Source organism: Diprion similis, chromosome 6 (assembly GCF_021155765.1).
Source record: "Diprion similis isolate iyDipSimi1 chromosome 6, iyDipSimi1.1, whole genome shotgun sequence".
Lineage (NCBI taxonomy): Eukaryota > Metazoa > Arthropoda > Insecta > Hymenoptera > Diprionidae > Diprion > Diprion similis.
This window is the reverse complement of record NC_060110.1, coordinates 21,730,386-21,752,283: the sequence shown is the minus strand read 5'-3', so window position 1 is coordinate 21,752,283 and position 21,898 is coordinate 21,730,386. Positions and strand designations below refer to the sequence as shown.

Here is a 21,898-nt window from a genome sequence, read left to right as displayed (position 1 = left end):
GGAATCTTCCGAAGATGGCGATGCTCTTTTATAACACAAGATTGTAGTGTGCCAGAGAAATTACACTTTTGCATTGTCGGAACTCCGTAATTATTATCACACAACATCCTCCCTTGTGCAATACATATTTATATATACCAAGATAATGCCAGAATTTTGGCTTTCAAAATTGCAGCATGTAACCAGCGAGAAGATAATTTAACGCGCAATTTGAGATTGTCCCAAAGAGATTACGATTTAAAATTACCCATACGTATATACCGGGCGTTCTTTGTTGGGCCGTAGAATAGCTCGTCGCAAAATTGGATTTTAATACGACTCGTAAAACAGTATATAAGGATCATCAACGCGACTCGGTACTTGGATCGTCGTTTAAAAAATGAAGAAACCCAGAATGAAGAAAAAGACACAATGGTCGGTGTGCAATTAAGCAAAGCAGGTGCGGAACCTGCCTATGAGTCTGAGTCTGAACTGTAAAAGGGTGCCGCGTGGTTCTCGCGGGAATTGCTTGTGATAAGGCCGCCGCGTGGCTCAAATATTTAAGCAAGAATCAGGGGAAACCTTGAATTCCAGGTAAAACATGCATGCAAGGGTTGCACAGCCGTAAAAAAAATTTCACATACTGGATATAATATCGTAAGTGTGATGCGAGTCTCTCCTACGGTGAGATAAGGCCTGTTTACGCAACCTGATATGCCGATACTCACACGACTAAAAAGGACCTAAACAGTTCACGTGAAGTGGGCTTAACTCGATACGGCACAGGAAATTGCTGCTCGTTTATTATACCGCCTACATATCCAGATCTCGGAAATTTTTATTTCACGAAGATATGAGATAAGTATTCGTCGCATTCGGCGAACAAGTCAAGTGTTACGGAATTTAAAATTCGCTTAAACGATTCGATACAGTATATCAGCGGTTTTATTCGGCCAAAAACTTCCTGCGTAACGCGTTGAATATTTCATGTACATGGCATATACGTCATTATATCACGTAGTAGGTGTGCTAAATTCTCACGCTTCGAGATTACACATCAGCAACGGTATAAGGTTTTTCATTAGATCTCTGTCGTCATGGTTTAATTTCAGGTGCAGAATGAGGGTGGGGGGTCTAAAATTGGAAGGATCAATATTTGGAATGGCCGATACATCGATATTTTAAATATGAGAAAATAAAATAACGAAAGATGAATTGTTCGAAATTTTGATTTTCGACAGTGTCAGTGATTGGAATGCTTACTGATCAGTGAGACTTCGAAAATCAAGATTACGAACAATTCATCTTTCGTTATTTTATTTTCTCATATTTAAAATATCGATGTATCAGCAATTCCAAATATTAATCCTTCCTAGTTTTGATCCCGTCCCAGAATGAGTTCGTTATACCCTTGCTAAAATTGCATTTGTTTTTCATCTACTTTTTATTTCGCAAAGATGTACAAAATTGGAATCGAAAAATAATTATAAATAAGTTGAGGCTTATGTGAAATACGCGTGTAACAAATAATACTGATGTAGTTATTTTTGAACTAACTGTTACGATACGACGATTTCTCTGAACAAAATCAGTTCCCAAAACAATTACGCAATGGATAGCCAATTTTTTTTGTTTCATTCCTATTCGTTTTCGATACTACTTGGTCGACAATTGCAATTCCAGCCTGCGGTTGTGCATCCATATTTTAAACATAATATGAACAATGAACATCATGCCTTACGAAATTTTCGTATTAATAATAAAGTGTGTCATTAAATTTACGGTCCAATCCTTGTTCATAATCCTTACGGTTTCCTGCGCAGAAGCTTTATCAGGAAAGCCCAACGTCAGGCATGCCTGATCAGTTCCTAATCAGGTGCGAATCAGGAAAACTCTGCTAGGGCCGATGTAAAACGCTACATTACGATTATCATCAGGGCTTGATCAGTCCGCATGCAGTAAGACAAGCTTAATAAGTTTCGAAATTTCCACCCTAACGTATAAAGCAAACAAATCCCGCCGCAAATCTGTGGATCTCATAATTTCTTTTTCATTTGTTTTTCATTTATTATAGTATAAACTCAGCCACATGACGATAGTTCAAAAACAGTGCAACAACAGGTCATTTATTATTCGCCCACCAAGCATGCAGCAGCTGAATCAGTATATACGATTCCAAGATTTGAATAAAAACAATCGCGTTGTAGCTACGTATGTCACCAGAAGCGAGTAGAGAAACATACATCACAACCGACCAGAAAGGATCGTTTGTGTACGTAGAGGCAGGGAGGATAGCCTCGTATCGGGTGTTTCGTAGCAAAGGCACGCGCGCTTGCATTGTTCGCAGCACTCGGCGTTCGCCTCTGCGAGGGCGTCAAGGAGGGGTGGTGGGGGCGGCGGGAGGGAGGGAGGGAGGGACTGAAATCGGAGGAGTGGGGATGACTGGTGCTTTCGGAGTCGGTGCTGAGTGCTGGACGAAGGAGCAGCCAAGAGGTGTTTAGTTGTGGTTGCGAAGCCGGCGGTGCGTGCGTCGTTTCGTGCAGCGTATTAATTTCGTGAATAACGGAGCGTGGATACTACTGAGCGAATTGTAAAACCAACTGAATTAGTTTTCGATACTAAAACCGTTTTATTCGGTGCAGTAAGAACTTCGAGAGTGATGATAAATCGCGAGTCTCGCGTGGCTTGACTGCTGATATAGATAGATAGATAGATATACGTAGTGTGTGACATTGTTGAAGAAGGAGGCAAAAACCGACCGAAACGGCGTTGACACGCCGATCAAGTGAAGCGGCTGGTGAAACAATATCGAATCTGGGAAACCGCGGTTCCCGCTTTACCTTAGGCGGGAAATTTGAAAACTGTGAAACAAAAGAATCACGGTGTTGCGTTGCTGGTGTTTAAAACTACCGCTGAAATTTCCCCCCAAAGAAAAAAAAAAAACGGTTTCAGGTGTACGGGATTTTGTGTAAACGGGTGTAAAAAGCACGCGTGTCATACGCGTCTTGTTTTATAACAATTATCGACGAGGATAAAAACACACGTCGTGTTTCGATCGACAGTCAGTTGTTTTTTTTATACTACTTGTGGTTTTCCGGTGTATGCACCGAAGTGCTGCGTATCTGAGCGAAAACAATCCTTCGTGTTATATTATATCTTTTTAAAGAATCTATATATTCGGTGGGGAAAACAACCTGTTATGGTGGTGTTCTAGGAAAAACAACGAAAACACGTGAATATCAAAAGCGAACGAGGAGAGTTTTACGATCGACATTCGCGCGTGAAAACTAATTTATTAGTGCTTTTTCTCATCTGTTTTCCTTTTTTTTTTTTTTTTCTTTTATTCTGTGCGTGCTTGTGTCTCTTGTTTTGGAGAGTGAATTTACCTGGGTTTAATATCACAGGTACAGTCCCATCTGGGCTTGGTTATAGTGCATATATTGCACGGTTAAATATTGTTGTCAACGTTGTTGTTGTTGTTTTTGTGAACCACGAGACCGGAAGCCGCTATATTGGAGAGAAAAAAGGAGCACGGTGTGCCGCTGTTCTGTGTGCCGCGGCAGAGACGCTCATCGCAGCAAGAAAACGTAAGTCGAGTTTCAAATCTCGTTATTTTTAATCAGTCATCTCAAGACTTGACGCGTTTTATGATATATGCAATTGTAAAATCTTGTGAGGCTGTAGTTGGTTACGTTAGTATACAACGATTCGTAATTTTACGAATCTCTGAAATTCAGTAAATTCTTGTTGAAGGCAAAACGGGAATTCATATTTTTCAAACTTGGCTGCTTCAGAGTCACTATTATACTAAATTGCAAAATAGTAATTTTTTTTCTTCTCTAATGTTCCGTTGTTACGCTAAAGTTACCAACTTCAGCCTCGTCAAATCATTTTCACACACTCTGTGCGAATTTTCGGTTCTCGATCAGACTGAAGTTTGCATATCGTGAGAAAGTTGTTATTTTGAAATTTTATAATGATCTGAAATTTAGTAAATCGTCAATACTTACAGCATCGACAAAATCATATTTTGTAAATACAATTTCTTCGGTTATTCCAAAGGCGGGAAATATCAATTTTTTGTTTCAACGTTTCAAATACGTTGTCGTTGCTAACTTCAGCCTCGTGTTTCTCGTCCATCGGGTGTCGATTGTTTTTCGTTCTTTCTATTCTATTCTGCTTTATAAACACCCACGGCTCATACAGCTGCGAGATCTGTTCTCGAACGATTTATTCGTTGGTAACTAATTCCGTTAACATCCAAGGTGGATGCTACAGCGGAGTTCAAGAAGATTCGTTTTAAATTTATCTCGTCACTTGAAGTTTAATGCACGCGCTCATACAAACGATCTGAAATATTACGCCTAGCTCTGTACGTGTTTGCCTCGGTTTGTATCAACTTATTTTAGTTTTATGAAACACGTTGTTCGGATTATTCGGTTTTGCCGGTGAATGAGAAAAAACGAGAAGTGAAAGACCGGAACGAAAACAAGGCGAACGAACGAAGCAAAACATAGAGGCAGAGCAAGCGTGCGTATCACGATTCACGATTCACGATTCACGCTGTATGTTCGGTTGAGAAATTTTCTCTGTGTGTTCAACTTCCACGTGTGCGATATACACACTACGAACGAAATTATGTACCGGATGAAAAACTTTAATAACGTTCGAAACAAGAACGGAGAGCCAATTTGTAGTGATTCGTGTCACAGCCGATGTTTGTTTGTTTGTTTGTTTGTTTGTTTGTTATTATATTTTAGGCATAAGCCTGTACTAAAGATAACATTTATATTGTATTATTATTTTCGTTAATCAGCTTCAAACTGAGGAAAGGGAATATGATTTAATCCATGTTAGTCGATGAGGAAAGCCTTCCTTGCAATGCATAATAATCGACGATCAATTCATCCCGAATGTGTAACATTCTGAACTAGCTCAGTGCATTTCTAAATGTGTAAAATAGTTATGACAATGAGTAATGACTATTTTTTTTAGTTATAATTACGTCACGAGACTGCAGGGAGCTAAGCGACTTCAAAATGGCAGCAATTTTTTGAATGTTAAATAATCTAATCAAATAAAATAAAGACTGTTATTGTAATTCGAATATATAATCGCAGGAAAAAAGGGCAAAATGTTAACAAGTTTAGATGTAGAAATTTTCAAATCAATTCGAACATCAAATTGTTTAGATATTATATTTAGCTGTATACTATACAAGTATCGCTATATACTCAAGTAAAATGAAAGATTATAATATTAATATACTCGAACTCTCTGCAGGGGGAATATGACGAGTCTCGGATTATGTCAGAGTTGATTTTGAACTCAATTTCAGACGTCTTGACCGAGATCCGGTCTGCGGTCCATTCACTTTGCTCTGTACGATGGCCGGTCGTTCAAATCTGGCACAGTACAGGGTCTACATAATAGTCTGTATAGGTAACATTATTCAAAAACGATCTATACTCTTATTTATTCCTGCGCCAGCGTGATCAGAGATTTGACTTTGCGGATTCAGTAATTCAATGAACTACGAATCTTATCTGCTATGGTTACGAATTATTGCTTTACAGTTCTGTAAACGGTTGTTTTGACGGTGAAAATATATGCAATTACGACGAGAATAGATATAACAGAAATTTTCCACTAAACGAATTGAAATAAGAATGATCAACGCAAAAACACACGTGGCCTGAATATCTGATTATTATATTTATAAAACTACGTGTACACCTATAAATTCGATATATATATTCAATATTCATTCCTGGCTTCTTATTTCTCTGTTCGAAATTAAATTCGAGTTAAATCAGGCGTGTAACCGAGATCGGAATATAGTTAATGAACCTGGGTCCGAGTCTTTGGCTAGCGTACATAAATAATTACAGAAATCATGCGGAAAAGCAAAAGTTGAAATTTTTCGCGGTTCTTCTTTCACTTGTGTATCGCAATCGGCTGGTTTCTCAACCTTGCTTACGAGCATTCTATCATGAAGTAGATACGTACAATACAATTCGCTGTTACGTTGGTTTTTTTCTTCTTATATATTATTATTATTATTATTATGATTGTTATTATTATTCAATAGGTAACTACAACTGTGGGAATTGAGGCAATTCTATATAAATTCTTCTTCCGCATTGTGTATTGTTACAGGGTGTGTGAAATGGACTATTTGTGTATTACAATAAACGATGAATTGCGCAGCTAATAAACGCGGATTTGCAATTTTTCAATTCAACGAATCGACAGCGTACGGTGAAATTTACTTAATATTGCACCTTGACCAGTTGAGGAAATCGCAGAGTATAAATTTATACCAATACAGTCGAGTTTCTATGAAATATTATTATTTACCACACTTATGTATATATGTAAAATTTTGTCACGAGTGGCCAGAAGTTTTTTTCGTACACGATAATAGAAGAAAACTCAATAATATTATAAATAGTATAATTTGAGTCCGCCTGAAAGTTTCGTCTTAATTATTTACCATTCAAAAAATAAATTGGCGTTCTATTTTCGTCCGGAAAAAAACTGCAATAATACGATTCAAAATTTTATCCCTTGACTGTTAATTCTTTTCGAAAATGAAATTGATTTATTAAACATTTGAATAACGTTTATATATACAAGTATGGTTGAAATGTATAGAATATTCAACCGGTTTTATTTAAACTTGTTGAAAAGTTGGGTAAATTTTTGATTGTTTATTTATTTATTTTTCAATTTTGGCTTCTTTTTCTCCTTGTATCGTTTCTTTCAAATAACGAAACGGCGTGGGTTTTGTACAGTCGGTGGAGAAAACTATAGTACATACACCGCGGTATACCTACTTTCGACTTTCGTAATTCAACAACTACCGTTGCTTCGTGTGTGTATGTCACGAGCAACCGATCTGCCGCCGCTGTGGCGTCCATCGACCGAGCACCGACGCCATCGGCATTTGGTGATCACGGTGAACGACAGTGGCCTTGAAAGTTTTACGTCCGGAAATTCGATGCTTCTTACGATATAACTCCTGCTGCATGCTTGTGTGCAGAGTTTGGGAATTCAAAGAACAAATAAATAAGTAAATAAATAAATAAATAAATAAATAAATGCACAGATTCTTGTAAAAAAATAATATATCTAGATATTATTATATCGCCTGATTGTGAGAGGAAAAAATAGGAACTACGATTATAGCGACCAGATATACACATATAATAAAGATTGTAAAACACGTGAGATATAAAAATCATATTTCAATCACGAAGACATCGATCATTCATTTAAATCGAATATATTATGAAATATCATCGAATATGAATCATGTAAATATTCGTGCAAATTTTTTTTGTCGAATGCTTTTCAGGCGTAAGAAATTTAATATAGTACTATACGTTATATACTTAATTCGAATTTAATGCTCTCGCGTGCTCAGGTTATAACGTTCGGTTATTATATCTGTATACATGTATAGGTATGTAATAACATAATATATATGCTGACCGAATTGCCTACTTGAAAAATTTTCAAAAGTATTACGACGAGAGTTTGTTTACATGAGCATGTTTATTATTATACTTGCCTCATTACATAGTATTGATAATTTCTCTTTGCATAATGTGACATATATATATATATATATATATGTATATTTTTTTTTTCTTTTAACCACATACCTCGTACGAAGTATGATATTTTGAAAATAAAAAATTAAAAAATCAAAGTTCCACGAAGGAAAAATGTAAATAAATAAATTTGAAAAAGTTGCGGAAGCGGTTATATCGAATGGCGAAAAAAATGTGCGATCTCCGTTTGAGATTCGAGAGAGCTATGATCAGGTGCGCGTCAGAATCGACACAGGGTACTTACTGTTCGGTGAGGAGGCAGGCGGTTGGTTCGATTAACAGTTTTAGCAATAAAACGATTACGAGAAGGATATATCTGGGCTCTTCTCTGCAGAGCTGTTCGCGTGCTGACACACTTATCCTCTCGCGGTACAAGAGAGAAACAAAAGTGTGCGTACGAATATAAGAAGAAGAATAAGAATAAGAATAAGAATGAGATTGAGAAATCATATATTGAAGTCTGAGTAACTTTATCGTCACGATTCAGGCCCTGCAGGAGAATAAAAATCAACCCGTTATTTCGCGATTTTGGAATTGTCGGAAATTCAGTAATACCGTGATAAAACAAAACGTAAAAAAAAATTTGTTCCTTATCAAAGTGATTTTAAAATAATTAAGAAAATTACTTCAATCTCGTATTGAAAAGATGAAGAGGTGGGGGTAGAAGAAATCCAAACTACGTGTTTTTAAAATCGCAAAAAATTTTCCCCTCTGCGTTACTCGTGCTACGGATTGAATTTCACTAATCCGACACGTGCGATGCGCTGTTTGTCTGTCTGTAATAAATAATTATTTAAATGCGCATGATGTCAAATAGATTCATGTTTTAAATATAGGCATAACGGTTTGGCATGCATTATAAATACGACAATTTTATACGATTTTATTCATTGTAATACCGCGTTCATTATTTATATACTTGATACGAGGCTTATTGATTTCACACGATAATAAAGACAAAAACAAATGAAGAAAAGTTTAACAACTTTCAACGTTTTTGAACGAAACGGCGCAGGCTTATATTATGCATTTATCAGGGTGACTAGATTTCAGAGAAACTGAAAAAATAAAATCTGCAACTAAACCAATCTCGAAATTATAATTAAAATCAATTCTTAACTAAATTCTCAGTTTTTTTTTTTTTTTTTTCTTTTTTGCTCGTTTTATCTTATCGATTATTTTCATTCTCTTTGTACAAAATTTACTGCAGTTTAAGCTTATTCTTCACGGCCCGTTGCATCAGCTGCATAAAAATTGCATCACACCGCGGTTATTATATTACTCCCCCATAATATGCGAAAATTAATTACACGAGCTAATGCCGTTCACTTCTTATTCTCACGTCGTCGCTCTTTAAAAAAATTATACGCATAAACATATGCCGTGTGTATATGTTATACGAGTTTGTACATACATACATACATACATACATATATATGTGTCATTTTGTGCATGCACGCGGCGGTGTAGAATTTCATTATATATATGTATATGTATATGCATATGTATAACCTGCCGGTTACCGACGACTGCCGGTGTCAATGGCAGGCAGACGTCGCGACGCGACTCGACGATCCGCAGCAGCATCCAATACGTGAAACTTCGGTCCATGCACTGCTGCTGGCTGCTGCTGGCTGCTGCCGCTGAAGGTGAAGTCGAAATATATCCTTGACAACGGTTTCCATTGTAATCTGATACCCGCGTCTCGTTTGTCTCGTCGTCGTCGTCGTCGTCGTCGTCGTCTTATGCAACCGCCGTGCACTGCACGATGCATAATAAGGTGGCTCTGCATGCATGCATGCCGTGCGTGGACTCGTCCATTCGCGGTTTGCACATCGTTGCAACGAGATCTTACTAATTAAGAATATACGTGTTATGTTATACTCACGACCGTGAGACGTAATAAGAAAATGGATTCTTTTTCATATCAACGCGAAATTATCATCATTATTATCATATATACATGCAGGTCGTCGTTTAGTGAAAAAAAGATGGATGATTTTCACGGGGGGGGGGGGGGGGGGGGGAGTTAAAGAAATTTGGCGGAGGAAATGTTGGGTAAGGTTGTAAAGAAATAAAAGAAAAAGTCTTTCTCGATGGAGAAATTAACAGAATGAATTGTTCGTAAATCAAAGAGAAATATTATATTCTGCCTCGGAATCGAATCGAAAAAGATCTGCACGTTTGGAAGACGTAACGAGCAGTCAAACGTGATTGACTTTTTGTGTACTAAAACTGTTGCGATCGGAATAAGAATTAGCGACCTTCGGCTTGTTAACGGTCGATCGCTTTGGTATTTCCGAACGGATGTAGATATTCGCACGTACAGAGGAAGAAACACACACATACACACAGACACATACACTGTTAGCACACATCCTGTGAAAACGAGCAATTTCATTTCACTGATAACGATTCTTCTTACATTGGAAATCAATTTTTACGCCGACTTTGAGAGAAGAGAAAATTCTCTCGCTCGCGTTTCGCTTCTTCGCGTGCCTCCGTCGAGAACTGCAATTTCTGAATGAAACGGAATTTACGTTTTCAGATTCGCCATACTTTATACCTGCACCGTGCGGCTAGCGGCGTTCCGATGCACACAACGTGGCTATTGTATCGCATCTCACTATTGTACAGAATACACGCATCGTGTTATATATGTATATGTATGCATGCAACGTATTACACACACACATGCACATACTCGACACGTGATGCGCGTATATACCTAAGCTGAACGTCGTTGTGGTTTGGAATGCGGTTTTCTTGAATATGCGTCGACTTCCTGTGGGACACCTTAATTGCACTCTCCAATCTCTCCGATCTTCGCGAATATCTTCAAGGTTCGTCACTACTTGCAAACCGTCGACGACGAACCTCTGAAAAATCGACCCTACAATTTTGCGACGAACTTGAGTTACAGAAATTTATTGCATTTATATAGTCTTGTCCCAAGTTTCGTTCAAGTCTATTTCGAATAAGAAACAAACAGAAAACAATGAGATATTTCTCACGAACTCGAAATATTTCTTACGCAATTTATTATACCTACTTATGAACTGACGTATCGTCAAATAAGTAAAGAGACAACTGCAATGGCGACTTATCTATTCGGTCAAAGTCATAAGCATGTCACGAATCCGTCACACAATGGGCAATAAATGAATCGAAAATAATTATCGTCGCGAATCAACGCCTTATACAAGATTATAACAATTGAATTGTATATACATACATACGTATAATATCGATATATGTATATATCGCAATTGTATGTATCTAGACGCGGAAATAATTATGCACAACAAGATGCAAATCAACTTTCTTACAACGGTTCGAATACCGATGGACAAACAATTATTCGATGAGCTTATTTGAGAATATCCATTTCCTATTTCTAATAGTAGGGTTTCAATACTCCAGAATAAACATTGCAATATAATATTAATTATTATTCTTAGATGCAAATTGATTGAAAAAAAATCGTGAGAATTGAAGGAATAATTAATTTCGGTTAATAAGTTTTTCAGGTCGCTGATTACGAATCTGAAATCGGATATTAAACATTTAAAATTGCGGATCCAATACAGCGGACGAAAATTTGAAACTTAATCGAATCCGGAGAAAAAAAACTTTGTCCAGGTGTTTTTGGGGGTGCTGATTGAGAATTTGAAATCAGATTTGGAAAATTCAGTACATCGAATCCAATTAGCGACCCCGAAAATCCCTGCATAAAGTTTTTTTTACCGTGTTCGATGATATTTGAAATTTTCGTTTACCTCATCGGATCCGCCGTCTTGAATTATTGAAATCTGATTACAGATTCGTAATCAGCGAGCCCAAGAACAGTCGAAGGGTTGAAGCCTCAAATCGCGATGCTTCAACCCTGTAAGCAGAAGACTTCAGATCAGGCCAGTTTCCAATTGCAGTGCAGCTTGTAGAAAAGCCGAGATCTCTCGAGTGCATTTGCGGCGGACACGCAGCTCAATGATGCTCAATCCCGAGACACTCTTGAGCTCACCTCTGCAATACCGCATACCTGTGCTGCAGGAGAGCGATAGTCAGATATATCCTGCAGCTCGTCGTCCTGACTGACTGCAGCAGCAGCAGCACGAATACCTAACCTGCAGGAGAAGGCGAGGGAGAAGGAGTGCAACGACTTCTTATTATGCGACGCTGCGTGTAGTTCTTGCGGGTTGATCTTCTCATCGAACCCTTCAATCATGCGAATCACCGAAATTTGCATTACAACAGCCTTGAGTCATTCGAATTCCGACTCTACATCCTGGCGAGCCATTGAATACGTTTTTATCATTATAATTCCTACGATTTGGACAAAATGAAAAAAAGTTCTTTGTTTTTCGGTTCTAATTAATTACTCTGTTTCGATAATATCTTGCTACAAATTTATTTCTTCATTGGTAGGTTAAACTTATTTACTCGAGAGTCGATTAAGTTACGAAATTATCATCATCGTAACAGGCAATTAAGGTTCTTCTGTGGAAACTGGGAGTAGGTAGGACACATTGTACACTGCAACAACCCAAAAGTTTGGGTACATCAGTAAAAATTTCTTGACGTACTAAAAGTTAGACAGCGGACTCAAAAATAAAGAGTTAAAGAGGACAAGCTTACCTTCGTTTTTCTTTTTTACAAAAAGTAAAGAAATTTTCTTTATCGACACATTGTCCTATAGACACCATCCTTCCAGATGGAAATTTCATTTTCTTGATTGTTTAGTCCGATATCTAATTTTTTTTTTGCGGTAAGAAATTTCGACTGTTGTACGCAAAATTTTGGCTGCTAGTGTGTATAATATAGGGCATAACTAATGCCCACACCTAGATCTGAAAATACGTTAATCGGTATGTGGAATCTAGTGTCAGGTCTTCGACCCTCGTGTTTTTTTTTTTTTACACCGACTTGGAAGATAAATGGAAAATAAAAAAACAAAAAGCCACAACCAGTAGCAGTGCTGTATAAATAGAAAACTTGTGTTTACACAAACTCAGCCTCATCTGAAGCTGTTAAAAATTTATGTTTGATCTGATGCCAATGCTGAATTAATTCTTGGAAGACATGAGAATAAACAAGCAGAAAAACGAGATCTTTATAGAGCTGCAAATATATTCGTTATTGAAAATGTACTTATATTTCAAATAAAAAGATATGTGCAAGTTTTATCACATCACCATGTTTAATAACAACTTTTGTATAAATTTTTCACAAGAAAATACACGGTAATCGATACAAGTTTATGCGTAGATTAGAGTAAAAACTCTGTATGATTTTCGCTCTAACCGCGGCATATGCGGATCGCGTGTTAAATGTGTACATATAAATCGCAGCCATCATTGTTTTTATTGTTGTTGTTATTATTATTATTATCGTAAAGACTTGTAGTAATTTACGGCAATTCGCAATAATTTATGGCCATTTTAACGGATGATAGAGCAGATTTGTTACGATCTCAGAAAGTCGATTAGGTACTCTTACGGTGTTTTACGCTCTTAGCTTTATGTATTTTCTGCAGGCAAAACTTACGGCTTAAGAATTAGATCGACGGTCTATATGTAGAATATTTATTATACGCGCGATGAATGTACAATATTTTACGTTTTCGTATTATTTGAAACGATTTTATGTTACGGAGTGAATATAGTAAATTGGCTCGAAACGAGGCAAAAACAAAAATAATTTGTAAAAATTGTAACGTCTGCTTTATTGCCCAATATTTTTGCAAGCAAAAGTTTTTCTTAAAACAATATTGGGGTGCATGGATAAGGCAGTGAGGTAGAGAAGAAAAAAAAAGTAATAAAAATCCCCGCAAACACATTTGTTATAATATATAGTATAATATTGGAGGGTCCTGCAAAGTTTAAAATTCGCAAACAGGAAGAGCTTCTTATCGCAATACGAGTTGGTTCGTTATAGGTATTATACATACATATATCATGTATATTATATGTATGTATATTGTATATATGTATAATACAGAGCGGTTTTTATTTGAAGCCGGATGCGGCGATTGGCCTGTTAATATTACCAACACGACCCTCTGGCGCCCGAGAAAATCCATTCAAGTCTTATAGCCGTGGCTCCTATACGCTTTCTTATACAGGGTGTCGAAGGTGAAAAAGAATTTTCAAATCAATCTTTTCTTTTGAAACTTTTTTTGAAATTTTTCAAACTTTTCACCGTGCAGAGAAGTTGTGTTTTTATTAATCATTCTACTATATGTATATTGACAGTGTTAAAGGACGTTACCGTTTGTGTAACACGTGACACGTGAAAACAAAGAAAAAAGCAAAGCTTGTGGTGTATAACAGACTTTGGTACACTGTCGTCACGTGTCAGCCTATAATACCGCTGCACAGTCGAGAGTGTGGTGGACATACCTACATACGTAGAGTATCTGCTATAGCCGATCCATTGTCAAACAGACTCGCGGGGCGAAGCGTTGGAACGTGAAAATATTTCGCGTTCTTTGCCAAGTAAAGGAAAAAGAAACAGCATGCGGAAGGAACCTTGTTTCGAACATCTGATAGCCAACACCATACAGTTTGCAAAATAATAAATGACCGAGAAAAAATTATAATTACAAAAGGCTGTTCTCCAACTATGTTTGTTTGATTTTATAGTAATTTCATTTATACGTTTTTAATTAATGACTTCGGTATCTATATTTAAAAAATTATTTGGGGAAGGGGGGGGGGGGGGGACTCTGGTATATAAACAAATTGCAATCATTTGGTCGTTGTGATGAACTTTTCTCAAGGATCCGAGTCCATGTTATCCGTATTCGCCTCACTGATCAGGATCTGTGTGAAAACGCGACCCGGAAACGATTCGATACATTTATCGGAGAAATTCCGACGACCATTTATCTTTCTCTGTTTCAGTTGTGTAGAGAGAAACAGCGATTCACACGTATTATACTGTGTCTCTGTATGCGTACACGATATGCGAAAATGTGTGTTATCGGACCTTCGGCTATTCCCCATTCCGCAAATTCCTCAGCTTTGTTAATTCGTGTAGATATGTATGTCTCTCCACGTTCATATGTGTAATCTGCAGTGAGCTGTATTCAGACGTTGTTATACTCATACGTACGTACGTACGTACATATAGACGGTTGGCAACAGGGCACAAAGGATGCAATATGAGCGCATTCCAAAGCTCTCTGCTCCTGGCTCGATGGTGTTGTGGACCGCCGCCCGCACCGTCTCTCATAGCGGGTGGGAACAAAGGGGAAAAAAATGTGCAAAGAAGATGAGAGGAAACCGAGGGATCGCCAGACGAACGAACCCCGAATACCCCAACCCCTCGCTATAAGGGTGAATACTTTAATTCCTGCTGTGCTATGGTCCCTCGCATACTTTGCAAGGACGTTCTCAAAATTCATACAAAAAGGCTTTCGGTGCTAAGGTTTTTCTAAAATGTTCACAATTATTGACAGTCGTATTATTTCGATCTTCTCAGTTAATCCTTTGAGGCTGCATGAATTATTGTGCTAGACAATGTTTGGGAGAAGATTGTATTCCATGGTTTTTGGGGTCGCTGATCATCAATCTGATATTAGATTTTGAATATTCAAGATGATTTGGATCGAATTTGAAATTTTCGTCCGATATATAGATATATTTGATCCATCTTATTTAAATTTTTTAAATCCTTAATCTGAGAAAATCCGTGAATTAAGGATGCTTTATACTCTGACTTAAAGGGACATGTAAGAGGAAGTGAAACCATTGCAAAATTACTTACCGCCGACACTAACTGTGTTTGGAAAACAATATATCAAAACTTATTGATTTTTTCCGAAAAATAATCACCAAAAGATTGCATAACGAGAAAACCGTTTAATGCTCTGGAATTTTTTAGAACTGTCGACTCGGCTGTGCGGCATCGTGTTGCCGTATAGTTTGAAGATCCCGTGCACAGGGCGCGTTTCATTTTTCATCATGGATGGTGAAGGGGTTGATGAATAGAAGGAAAGGGTCAGAGGTTGGGAGGAACGGGACAAAACGGTCCCCAGATCCTTGAGCCTCCTTCTCGCTTTGACGATTCAGCTAAATCGAAATGTTTACACCAGTCATCTCCCCCCCCCCCCCCCCCAAGCTTTCGCTTCTTCAATCATCGCGATGAGGAGGGTGAGGTCGAGAACTCCTCCCGTCCGGATCTGTCGGAAATACTCCTCAAGCACCACCATCGTCAAGGATTCTATGTATGTAGGTCTGTGTGCAACTGCTTACGTTATACGTCGTATTAGTACCCTGACTTATGTCTATAGTGTATGTACACATCATAGGGGTTGGAAGAGGCTAAGATAAGAGTGAACGATGTTGCCCGATGAGACGGGCATAAATTAATCCACCCGGGGATCACCTCACGCGATCATCGCTCCCGTATTCTATCGCTTTCTATACGACAACCCCCCCGATTTTCATATTACCCAACGAGAGATACCCGCACCCCAATTCTGGAGGCTCACGCACTCTTTAAAACCTCTTTTCCGATTGCATATAGCGTAGAATAGTACAAAAACTTGGAGTAGATATATACACACGTGTGTGCATCGAGCGTTGCTTACTATGTTTCAAGGGGTGTCTCGTAGAAACTATTGAGGTTTCAACATTATTGGAAATCATATTGAAATTAGTAATATTAAAGTTAAATTCTGCATTTGTAATTGTCAAAGCAATCGTTGGTTGTCATGTGAGATCAGTTTGTATCTTAAGAAATGATGTTTAAATCCTTAATTTTTGAGTCGTGAAGTCGGAAAACTTGTAGAAAAAAAACGGACGAGTTGTAGGTTAATTACGATTTCCATCAGTTTCGTAGTTGTTTTAAATATTCTTGCCAATTTAGCACATCTTTTGATCAATCATCATTTCGCAGTATGGTTAACGGTATTTGTAACTATTCCGCTAATTACCACATTGCAAAACTAGTGAGAGTCTAGCTAGAGAGTATGAATGAAAGATAGCGAAGATTATAAAGAGACTGAAGTTAGTAGCATTAACATAACGAAACTTAGAGGAAAAAAAGTCACTATTTTGCATTTTTATAGTGACTTTGAAGTAGTCAGGTTCTCCAATTAATCATTACAACAACGTTACCACCAACTTCATCTTCGCAAATTACATGAAAAAATGAGATTGTCCAATTGATAAAGCAAACTTTTCAACCTCATAGTTTTTCCTTCATGCCATACCCATTACACTAACAAATTTTTTCTTCAATTTACTACACAATTCATAACGAAGCTAGTATTATCACACAATAAGAGTAAAGGTAACCGTCAAATCCTGCTGATGTGTGCTCGTACCGTTGAGTTCTTGGCTTACTACACTTGCTATGCCGTATATATATGCCACGAAGGTGTTGTGTATAGACTATACATATAATATAAAAGTACCGGTTCACGCATAATGGGCGACGAGTGATACCCAATCCTTACACACGGCTACCGTGTGTTACCATTGGTACTGGAAATACAGCAGCTCGGTACATGCATGCTTGTACAGGGTGCCTCATTGCAGCCCCCGTGCAGGTCAGCGTGAATAAATTATCGTTCAATTTGGTTGGCGAGTGAAAATAATGGAAGTCAAAACAAAATTCGTTGCGCAGTGGAATCGATCATGGAATCGATGTTGCAAGGATATCCCGCCTGAAGTGCCTCTACATTACTGCATACATGTACAGTATTATTTATGTTCACTACTGTACAGTTTGCACGCACTTAATGTGACGCGTAACAACAATCGAATGGGGCACCGTAAACCGTATGACGTAGCAGATACGTTGGTATATACACCTAGTGGGTATTCCATCAGCAGCAGTTACATAGCACCGTTGAGCTTAAGTGGATGGATTGTGCTTTACAGTTAGCCAAGTGGAAATACATATTATATTGTAACAGTAGATTTGACGTATAGGAACCTACACTTATTTCTGTACAACGTGTCGTATGTACCGTATCTAGTAATTAGAGTTTTTGTAGATACCGATTGTCGGGCCATAGTTCGCGAGATTTGTGTGTAATTAAAAGCACCTGTAGGTACCATAACTGCGAATGATCGTGAATTCGAGAAGGTACAAATATAGTTTAATCATTGCACTTGTATTTCCAGAAAATTGGTCGTCGTGGTTTCATGGTATATAATAGTTGATCAAACGTGTGTATAAGGTATTGAAAGATCTTCCGTGATAAATCTTGAACCTATCACATATCGCACGTAACGTATTTGGCCATGTAAAAAATTTCTGCTAATAGCAAGTCAACTCTCAAAGGATCTAACAGGTTGTTATATTCAATCAACTTCACACCTCGATTCGTCATCGGTGTATAACATTTGTACAGCATACATACATCATTGATCGCCGGTCTTTAGGATCTGGTTTTCGTGTACCACCTATAATAATCCTAAGACGATTAGTGAATCGCTAGTGTATGTATACACATTAGGGTGGTCGTTAAATGGACGATCATGTTGGATGGTCATGGATCGGTTCTAAATGTAGGCAAAATTAATGTTTAATATTTTCAAATTTTTTATTTTCAGCTCTTATTCCCCACTAGTCCTGGAAGTTTTAATTGTTTTTTGTTCTGGATATTATAATCTAACTATCCAGATTTGAAGTTCCCAATATTCGAATATCTCGGACCCACGAATATCGAGGTGTAGGTTGCACTGTATGCCCCAATGACAAATTGGTCACCAACCTTTCGGGGCTTCGTGGTTCTCGTTTCCCCGATTCTTTTACCTATAATACTTTGATCCTATCTTACTACTCGTTGTGTCTGTATTCCAGAAATCGCTCGTGTGTTAGTTATGTCAGTAGTTGGATGAGGATAGTAGATACTGGATTCCAAATTGAGGAATAATTTGCAAGAATTGATGGTATGTATACCTAATCAAGTATTTATGGACGATAAACGTCACGGTGAGTAGAAATATGGATTCATTTAGGTATTTGACAGAAAAACTGTTTGCTCCTGATTCCATGATCGTCTTATGGGATCGAATTGCAACGTTCTTGCGGATATACGTGCACGAATAAAAGACACGGCAGCTCTTACGATTCAAGCATCTTCTTCCTCCCGTAGCTCTCTCACTGTTGACCTCTTTACATTTAAACCATATTTATTCCTTGGTCACGTTTTCCGTGCATGTCCTGCGATGTGTATTATATATGTATGTGTTTGGATACTGGAACAAACCACTTGCAGCAGGCTATTACCATTCCGTGTCTCTTTTTTTCTCTCCTGGAGACGATTTTATGATATAGATTCAATACACCGATATATGTAGTATGAACCATGACACGAAAAAGAAGAAGAAGAAGAAGAAGAAGAAGAAGAAGAAGATAACGACGTTGGACTAACGCAAACAAGCAAACTCAGCAGCACGTATCTTTTTTCGTCACAATGCAATTTCGCTGCCATGCCGTACGGTTAAATTCACTGAGAGATATTCGCCGGTGCGATAAACCTCAAAATTTATCCTCGGGCATATCGGTTACGCGATGCTACAGTAAGTCGTTTTTTTTTCAATTTCCGCCTCTTGGACTCTTCTTCGGCGCTACGACGACGACGACGACGCTACGCCGTATCTCGCGAAAGTCTGTTTGCCTTTCTTCTCACGCTAAATCGATAAACGCGTAGACACTAAGGCGCCCGCCACTGAGAAGTCTGCCGGAAATCCATAATCGCCGAGATGAATGTGAAGAATATATATATATATATATATATATTCATACGGTAGATCCGAACCGATCGAAATTCATCACGATTTTTCACCCAACATCGCATAAGTCATATTTCTTTTTTGATGCCTTCGTACACATCACCGTGATTGCCTAAATCATTTATTTCGAATCCATAATTGGATGGGTAAAAAGTGGTTTATAAACGTGCTCTTGGACCAAAGAATCTTTTTCTTTTTCTCTTGTTTCTAACTCAACATCCGCCGGTTTGACTTCGGTTTCCGCCTGTTTTTATTTTTCCAGTGTTTTTATTTGTTAGTGAGAACACGTTTCACGTTACATCAACGGAAGTTTTTAACATTCATTCGTTACGAGATACTACCTGAACTTGCGACGATCAAGGTGAGGGAATAACGATTCTTTTCCTTTTTTTTTTTTTTTTTTTTCTCACGGACCAAGACGTCTTTCATTACCCATTTAAAAACGACACGATTTCAAATAAGAAATGAAAAAAACAAAATGAAAATTGAGGCTTAGGTAATTGTAAAATACAATTCTTCGACAGCGAAACTATTATTATAACGCTTGGTCGTTTTCTTAACTGCGACATTTTTTTTTTTAGCTCTCTTTCTTCTCTGCCTGTTGATTAGGTCAGTGATGCGAGATGCTGGGAGATGAGAGGTACACCTTCGGCCAAGGTGCCTGTCCGTCGAAGGCCTTGCTCGTAACAGTCGCCGCCTGGGTTTGGTTGGGTTAGATTTACCTCGCGAGTATAACGGCATCTGCTGGGCTCCCGCCAGTGCGGATACACAAACTTGCCCCCGGATTCCCGTCGGCGTCGTCCTCTCTTCCTCCTCCTCCTCCTCCTCCTCCTCCTCCTCCTCCTCTCCTTGTCTTCATCTTGGCCCCCCCTGACCCCTCAGCATGGCACCACGAACGAAGTTCTTCTCTTTGTAAACTGACTTGGATTCTCGGTATTCTACGTGACAATTGCCTTTTCCCTTGTGTCTACGCAGACGATGATGGTCGTCGACCAGTTGAGGAAAACGCCTCTGAAGTCTGTTCCTTCGGTTCAATTTACTTATTTATTGAAGATACGTTATACATCAAAATCGAAATCGACCATGGAAATACCTTAAAATCCAACACCGACAGTACATCAGGACCAATGTGAGATTCCATTGGTATAATATAAGCAGAATGACCAACGCACTGTTCGTGATGTTTCTATTAAGTTTGCAGAGCACTGCTGGCCGTGAACGAATCTCTGTTGTACTGTTTCGCTCATCGCGGCAGTTAACAGTGGGCTCTTCATAGTGTGAACATAAACTATCTCTGCTACCGCGAAGCTGTCGTTCATTTTCTCTCGCATATCTGCTGTAGACTGGAGTTGAATTTGTAAATTCGTAGCATCACGCGCTCGGAACGTCGTCAGTCGCCTCCGCATGTAGCGAGTAGCGGTCTCTTCTAATGATTTATTTACTCAGTCTTTGGTAAACATACAAAACGCGAGGGTGGTAATTTATTTATTGATTTACTCTGTGTACCAGGTATTGTAAATAGTAGGCCGCATGCTGATATTCTTGTTGCATATATTTTAAAGATCCGGTAAAAGAAAAATTTTACAAACACCATTACAGTAACTCACACGTAATTCCGAAAGATACATTTTTGTTCTCAGTTAGGTGATGAAAACGATGTGTTTCGTTTGAGAAAAACAAGATGACATTTTAATGAAGATATTCTTGTTTGTTGTTATTGATGTGGTGAAAATACGAGAAACATGAAATATAATTGCTTCTAGCGCAAGCAACTGGACCAAGTGCAATTCCATTTTCGTTTCTTATAAATGCGAAACGTGACGTTGCAATCACTGCATCCCTTTTGCGATTTATATTACAAACACTGTTGCAGCTAGCTAATAGACACGCCGCGGAAAAACCTTGGCAAAAGTACAACAGCTGATGTTAAGTATTTCTGGTTTGACAAGTTTCCATCGTGGCAAAGAAGACCTAGCAATGGATGGCTGTCGACAAGATCGGCTTAGCGACGTTGCGTTCCAATTCCAACCTTTGTGTGGGTCTGTGTATATGTATATATACACGTAATATGTAGGTAATGCCTACGTATCGCGTTGATACTTACAATGCGACGATAAGAAGCCTGTTTACCAAAGCTCATCACAACTCTTCAGTCTCAATTTTTACACCTTAGCCTGATTCACGCGTGATTCATATAATAATGACGAAATTAGCATCACGTCTGTATGAATCATTCAAGAGCAAGTCATTAATTGACGATGGAAATTTTATCGGACTGTAACAAAAAACATGGACTGTAAAATACTGTATTTCATACCTCAACGATATATAACAAATCGTTTATGAAAATCTGCGATGCATCAGTTAACGCCGAATTTTCGAGAACGAAACGCCATCACGAACGTCCCTAACGAAATTCTTTGTCACTCGTGACAGTCGGTCCGCACCGAATGGCCCTGCATGGTTTCGTTTGCTCCTTTGTTATACCTTGGTGCATGTACACGTCCTCGTCTTACGGTCTCCCACAGGTATGCGAGTGCATTCCTA

At 38.3% G+C, this 21,898-nt stretch overlaps 1 protein-coding gene across 1 annotated transcript in view; it reads left to right on the top strand.

The window, feature by feature from the left end:
• Nucleotides 1–3,364: 3,364 nt before the first annotated feature.
• The window catches only part of LOC124407474 (signal-induced proliferation-associated 1-like protein 2), a 65,031-nt gene continuing 46,497 nt past the window's right edge, over nt 3,365–21,898 (top strand). The window contains exon 1 of the mRNA XM_046883642.1: nt 3,365–3,566. The gene's annotated coding sequence lies outside the window, so the exon portion shown is untranslated. The remainder of the gene's footprint in view (nt 3,567–21,898) is intronic.